The sequence below is a fragment of the Chanodichthys erythropterus genome, chromosome 16 (genome assembly GCF_024489055.1).
Source record: "Chanodichthys erythropterus isolate Z2021 chromosome 16, ASM2448905v1, whole genome shotgun sequence".
Classification (NCBI taxonomy): domain Eukaryota; kingdom Metazoa; phylum Chordata; class Actinopteri; order Cypriniformes; family Xenocyprididae; genus Chanodichthys; species Chanodichthys erythropterus.
Window position 1 is genome coordinate 6198113 of NC_090236.1, and position 6994 is coordinate 6205106.

Below are 6994 nucleotides of genomic sequence, written 5' to 3' on the forward strand. Positions count from 1 at the left end.
AATAAAATTTTGTGAATTCTCTATGTTGTTTCAACGTGTTGTTGTGGGAAGAGCGCATCTACTGAAGTTAAAAATTGATTACATAACTTAGTTCAAACCTCACTTATGCAGATAAAACGTACTCGGTTACTAACGTAACCTCGGTTCCCTGAGATACGGAACGAGTACTGCGTATGGGGAAAGGTCTCCCTTTTTCCCCGCTGCTGAAGCCTTTTTCAATAACGCAGTGTAACTGCATCGTCATTGGTTCACTCATAGACAAGTTGTTGAACCAATAACGACGCGGCATAGCTGCGCGGCCTATGGCGACAAAGCACGCAAATATTCCCGCCGAAATGGGTGGGGTTACGGGCTATATAAGCAGGCGTTTCGCCATAGGATTTCAGTGTAATCGACTGAAGCGACGACCCTGAAGCCACAGCCTCGTGGCACGGCAAGTGACGCAGTACTCGTTCCGTATCTCAGGGAACCGAGGTTACGTTAGTAACCGAGTACGTTCCCTTTCGATACTTCACTCGTACTGCGTATGGGGAACGAATTCAACCACGCCGTGCCACGGCTGGGAACGATACAGCCTGAATTTGGACACATGGAAGGGGGTCCAAGAAAACAAGCGAGAAGGCAAAGCCTTAATCGAACCCTCTGTTACACTTTAAGGAAATAATTCCTGGGATTGCGTGAGGCGGAACTCACAAGAGGCAGCTAAATCACACTGAAAGAACCCGAGCTTGCAAGGTCGGGACATCAAGATGATAGAATCTGACAAAAGTGGACGGCGAAGACCAGCCGGCCGCCTCACAGATGTCTTGAATGGAAACTCCGTTGGACCAAGCCCACGAGGAAGCCATTCCTCTAGTGGAGTGGGCCCTGACTCCTATGGGGCAGTCTGCACCCAGAGAGGAGTAGCACAGGTTAATAGCGTCCACTATCCAATGGGAGAGACGCTGTTTTGAGACCGGAGACCCCTTGGTGCGGCCACCAAAACAGACAAAGAGCTGATCCGACTGCCTGAAAGGCTGCGATCGCTGCACATAGGTCCTCAATGCCCTAACAGGGCAGAGTAGCTCCAGCTCTCGTTCGTCCGCCGAGGGAGGAAGAGCAGAAAGCGAGATGACCTGAGCTCTAAACGGGGTTGAGAGCACCTTAGGAACGTAGCCATGCCTAGGTTTGAGAACAACCTTCGAGTCTCCTGGCCCAAATTCAAGGCATGCAGGGCTCACAGAGAGGGCCTGCAAATCGCCAACGCGCTTAACCGATGCTAGTGCCAACAGCAGAGCGGTCTTCAGCGTTAAGGGTCTGAGATCGGCTGAACCCATTGGCTCAAAGGGGGGTCCCTTTAAGGCTCTGAGGACCAGAGAGAGGTCCCAAGTGGGAACGGTGAGGGGGCGAGGAGGATTCAATCGCCTAGCGCCCCTCAGGAAACGGATCACAAGGCCATTACGTCCCACTGATTGGCCAGCAATGGGAGCATGGAAAGCTGCAATAGCTGCTACGTAAACCTTAAGAGTAGAAGGGGTGCGCCCCATTTCTAAGCGATCTTGGAGGAAAGACAGTATGGAGGATACGTCACTCTCCACGGGGTCTATGTTGCGTGAAGAACACCAATCAACAAAGACCGCCCATTTCTGGTCATAGAGGTGTCTCGTGGACGGAGCTCTAGCCTGAGAAATGGTATTTAGAACGTCCCCGGGGAGGCTGGACGGCTCCCATCGAGGGACCAGAGGTGTAGAGCCCAAAGCTCCGGCTGTGGGTGCCAGATTGTTCTGTTTGCCTGAGAGAGGAGGTCCCGTCTCAGGGGAATAGGCCACGGGGCTCTCAGGGAGAGCTTGAACAGCTCTGAGGACCAAACCTGGTTCCTCCAGAGCGGGGCTACCAGAAGGACTCTGTGTTGGTCTTCTCTGATGCGCCTGATAACCTGAGGGATCAGTGCGATCGGAGGAAAGGCGTAAAGGAGCGTGCTGGGCCATGTATGGGCCAGAGCATCGACTTCCTTCGAGAAGAATGTTGGGCAATGAGAGTTGTCTTCTGAAGCGAAGAGGTCTATCTCTGCCTTCCCGAAGAACTCCCAAATCTTGAGGACTACTTGGGGGTGGAGCATCCACTCGTCGGAGGGGACGTTGCTCCGTGACAACATGTCTGCGCCCAGATTGCTCCTGCCAGGAACATGAGTCGCTCTGAGCGACTGAAGCCTCGGAAGAGCCCATTCCAGGAGACGTTTCGCCAGAGCGCATAAGCGGCTGGACGAGACACCGCCCTGGTGGTTTAAGTATGACACCACCGTCATACTGTCCGACCGGACTAGAACATGACGTCCTGTCAAGTGAGTCTGAAAAGACTGAAGGGCCTTCATCACTGCTAGCATCTCTAGGCAGTTGATGTGAAGATGGCTTTCCTCGTGACTCCACGAGCCGAAGGCCAGTCTGCCCTCGCACAGAGCGCCCCAACCCGAGTTGGAAGCGTCTATTGAGAGCACCGTCCTTCGTGAGACCGCCTGTAAGGGCACTCCGCGCTTGAACCACGTGGGGTCCATCCAAGGTTTCAGGGCTAGAAGACAGGCCTGATTGACCTTGAGACATAAGCGGCCGTGCCGCCAGGCGCTGGGAGGAACCCGGAACTTCAACCAGTACTGAAGAGGCCGCATCTGAAGAAGGCCGAGCTGCAGCACCGGGGAGGCGGAAGCCATCAGCCCTAGTAGCCTCTGGAAAAACTTCAGAGGAAGACAGGCTTTGTTCTTGATAGAGGTCGCGAGCTGCTGAATCGCTAGAGCACGCTCCGGCGAGACTACTGCCGACATACGGACTGAGTCGAAAACTGCCCCCAGAAATGAAATTCGCTGGGTAGGGCACAGCGAGCTCTTGGCTAGGTTGACCCTGAGACCCAGACATTGTAAATGGCTGAGGAGCACGGATCTGTGGTGTTCCAGCTCGACTCGCGAACGGGCTAGGATGAGCCAGTCGTCGAGATAATTCAGGACCCGGATTCCCATCTGCCTCAGAGGGGAAAGCGCCGCGTCCATGCACTTGGTGAAAGTGCGAGGAGCCAGAGACAGCCCGAAGGGCAGGACCGTATATTGGTACGCCACCCCTCGTATGCGAATCTCAAGAATCGTCTGTGACGGGGGGCTATCTGGATGTGAAAGTATGCATCCTTCAGGTCCAGCGAGCAGAACCAGTCCTCGGGGCAAATGTGCGCGAGGATCTGATTCAGCATCAGCATTTTGAACTTCCGTCTCATGAGGGAGTGATTCAAAAGTCTGAGATCTAGAATGGGTCTGAGACCACCATCCTTCTTGGGGACCAGAAAATAGCGGCTGTAAAAGCCTGACTCGCTCTCTGTCGGGGAGACTATTTCCACAGCTCCCTTCTTTAGCAATGTCATAACTTCGGCCCGGAGGACATGTGCGTCGTCTGGATAGACCGAGGTCTGAAGCACCCCGCCGAAGCGAGGGGGCCGTCTTGCAAACTGGAGCGAGTAGCCCTGGGTTATGATCCCCATAACCCAATCCGACACATCGGGGATGGCCCTCCAGGCCTCGGCCCGAGTGGCGAGGGGTTGAATGATATCGGATGACGGACCGCCGTTGAGGGGGTCGTACACCGAGAGGGGTGGAAGAGGAAATTTGCTCTTTTTGAGATGAGGTAAAATATTGTTCGCCGTGAAAACGCCGTTTGGGGTGGGCGCAACAGGAGTGGGCCCATCTATCACTTGGAGCATGCTTCCCACGCCCGGAATTAAACGAGGCGGAGGGGAAATTACTCGTGGGAGCTTTTGGGGTTGTCTGGTCGCAACGGGACGATCCCCCATCCTCTTCCTTCCTGACGAATCAGGACGACTTCGGGGGCACCGGGTCCAGCACAATCTTGGGCCGGGGTCCCTGGCGTCTCGGGAAGGGAGGGCGCTTTGCAGTGCGTGAGCGCTGACGATGCTCCTGGGGCGGCGCCGCCTGTGTTACGGGTGGGGCTGGTTTGTTCTGCTGAGCCGGCGCAGTCCTGGGGCGGCTGGAAGCAGAGCTGGAGCGCTTTGGCAAGAAATGTCTCATAGCCTGAGACGATTTCTGCGCAGCAGTAAAGCGCTCAGTGAAGCCGTCCACTGCAGGCCCGAAGAGACCAGAGGGAGAGACCGGGGCGTCTAAGAAGGCCGTCTTGTCTAGGTCCTTGATCTCCGTTAGGTTGAGCCACAGGTGGCGCTCCAAAACTACCAGGCTGGCCATGGAACGCCCGATGGCCTGGGCCGTGGCCTTCGTAGCTCGCAGGGCAAGGTCGGTGGCGCTGCGAAGATCTTTGAAAGCCGGCGCATCAATCCCAGACTCGTCCAGGGAGCGGAGGAGTTTGGCCTGGAAGACCTGAAATATGGCCATAGTATGAAGCGCGGAGGCAGCCTGGCCCGCCGAGGTGTAAGCCCGTCCGGCCAAAGTAGAGGTGGTCCGACAGGGCTTGGAAGGAAGGGCCCTCTTAGTCTTCCATCCCACAGCCGCGGGAGGGCAGAGGTGAGCAGCCACCGCTTCGTCTAGGGGTGGCAGGTGCTCGTAACCCTTTTCTTCGGCGCCGTCGACGGCGGTGAGGGCGGAGCGGTGCGTCGTGTGAAGGCGGGCGGAATACGGAGCGCGCCACGACTTAGTGAGCTCCTCGTGGACCTCGGGGAAGAAGGGCGCTGAGTGCTGGCGAGGTGCTTGACGGCGGCCTGGCAGAAACCATTCGTCCAGGCGGCTGCGAGATGGCTCCTCTGGAGGGGCCCATTCGAGGTCCAGCTCTTCCACGGCTCTGGACAGGACACGGAAAAGCTCGGCATCCATGCCCTGGCCGTGTTCAACGGGTTCCAAGGGAGGCGGATTAGTGTCTTCCGGCTCGCCAGCCCATGCTTCTGCTTCGGAAGCCGCAAGTGACATGGAGTCATCCTGCTCGTCGTCTGTTCCTCCAAATGAGACGAGGTCACTTGCTTCGGCAGGGGACGCTGCTCAGGGCGGGAGAACAGGACGGGAGATGGTTCCCTCGGAGGAGAAAGCGAGGCACGCGGGGGCTGGGCCGGCGTGAGCTCATCTGACTCCGGGCGCTGAGTCGCTCTACCCCGCTGTCTCTTCCTGGCCGGTTCGCGGGAGGAAGAAGACGGGAGGGCGCGAGCGGCGAGATCGCCTTCCGTGAAGAAGGCGACCCGCGAGTGCAGGGAACTGAGACTCATGCACTCGCAGTGCGGGCATGAGTCCCCAGCAAGCGCGCCGTCCGCATGGGGCTTGCCCGTGACCGTCGCTATCGTGCAGGGGGGCCCTGCACGTAGCACATGAGTGACGGGGCATCGTGAGACGCCGGTGCCGTGAAAACGGCAGTTGGGTGGCTCTTTTAGAGCGGCGAGGACCGCGGAAGCTCTTTTAGGAGCGGTGAAAACTGCTGAAATCACTCTTTTAGAGCGGCGTTAAGCCGCGGGTGAAGCTCACAGGCGGCGCGCCAGATGGCGGCAGGGGACACACAGGAAGCGGCCGGGAGCGGGAAGCGGGAGGCGGCGGCTCAACGATGGCGCTGATGCTGCAGTCAGTGAGGCAGTCCAGGCGAGTCCGCTGCGGGAGCCTCTTCAGACGGCGGCGAGAGCTGTCAGGAAGGCGGCGAGCTTCTTCGGCTTCAGGCGGAGATCAGCGAAGAGATGTAGAGGTCGTCACTGAAGGAGAAAACACTGAAATCCTATGGCGAAACGCCTGCTTATATAGCCCGTAACCCCGCCCATTTCGGCGGGAATATTCGTGCGCTTTGTCGCCATAGGCCGCGCAGCTATGCCGCTTCGTCATTGGTTCAACAACTTGTCTATGAGTGAACCAATGACGATGCAGTTACACTGCATTATTGAAAAAGGCTTCAGCAGCGGGGAAAAAGGGAGACCTTTCCCCATATGCAGTACGAGTGAAGTATCGAAAGGGAACTCGTAATATTAAATTTATTAGGTATAAATATCTGATATATATCGTTGAGGTAAACAACCTGCATCATCAATAGCTTCTGCGCGAGCGCTCAAAGAGTAAGGCAAAACATTAAAGCGGAACTCAGCAAGATTTGCGAAGCTCCCCCTACAGATTCCTTCAGTGAATCACACTGTAGTAAATACTCCAAGCGCAGCTCTGGACTACAACGACTACAACGCTCACCAGCGCAGTAGTTTTGCAAATACAGTACAAGAAAACTCGATGGAGGTGGGTAATTTTCAAAATTGTCTTATAAAGTCATAATATATACATTGTTGCAGTGCCCCTGTGACAACAAGCTTGGCCCCCATGGAGTGTGAAATAATTATTTTTTTTTTTTTTTTTGCGATCGTTTTTTACATCCGTTTTTAGACAGTGGCAACACGGAACAGAAGTGTAACTAGGGATGGGTACCGAAACCCGGTATTATATTGGCCCCAGCAGCGATTGGTGGAAACTAACATACCTCTTAATATTTTTTTTTAAACTGAAGTGACATCCAATAATTTTCTCAGTGCATTATTTACAAGGCTCGTCCCGGCTCGTCCACGCCTGACTGCAAAATGGAAATATTTTTTCGACTTTCTAACATTTGCAGATGGAGAATCTGCAAATGTTAGAAAGTCGAGAAAATATTTCCATTTTGCAGTCAGGCGTGGACGAGCCGGGACGAGCCTTCAGCAAGCACAAAATTCCGTGAACGAGCGCCGCCGCGCGCATGCATTCATGTTTGTTTTTATAGTCTTCAACATGAACATTGTTTCTAGGACAATATTGGGCAGGATGTGAAATATATATATTTTTTTAATTAAATACAGATTTTTTTTTTTAGATCCCAGTCCTATGCATGCTTTAAATACTGAATTTTCCATGTTTTAGATTAGTAATGATACATTATTATATCACTTGTTAAATGATTATTTAACAATTAGCCTATTCATTCCTGCATTTCTAAAAAAAAAATAAAATAAAAAAAAATTGTGCCCCACCAAAATTTTTTTGCACCAGCCGCCACTGATTATCTTGCAAATTCTATCTTGCCAGAGTCGC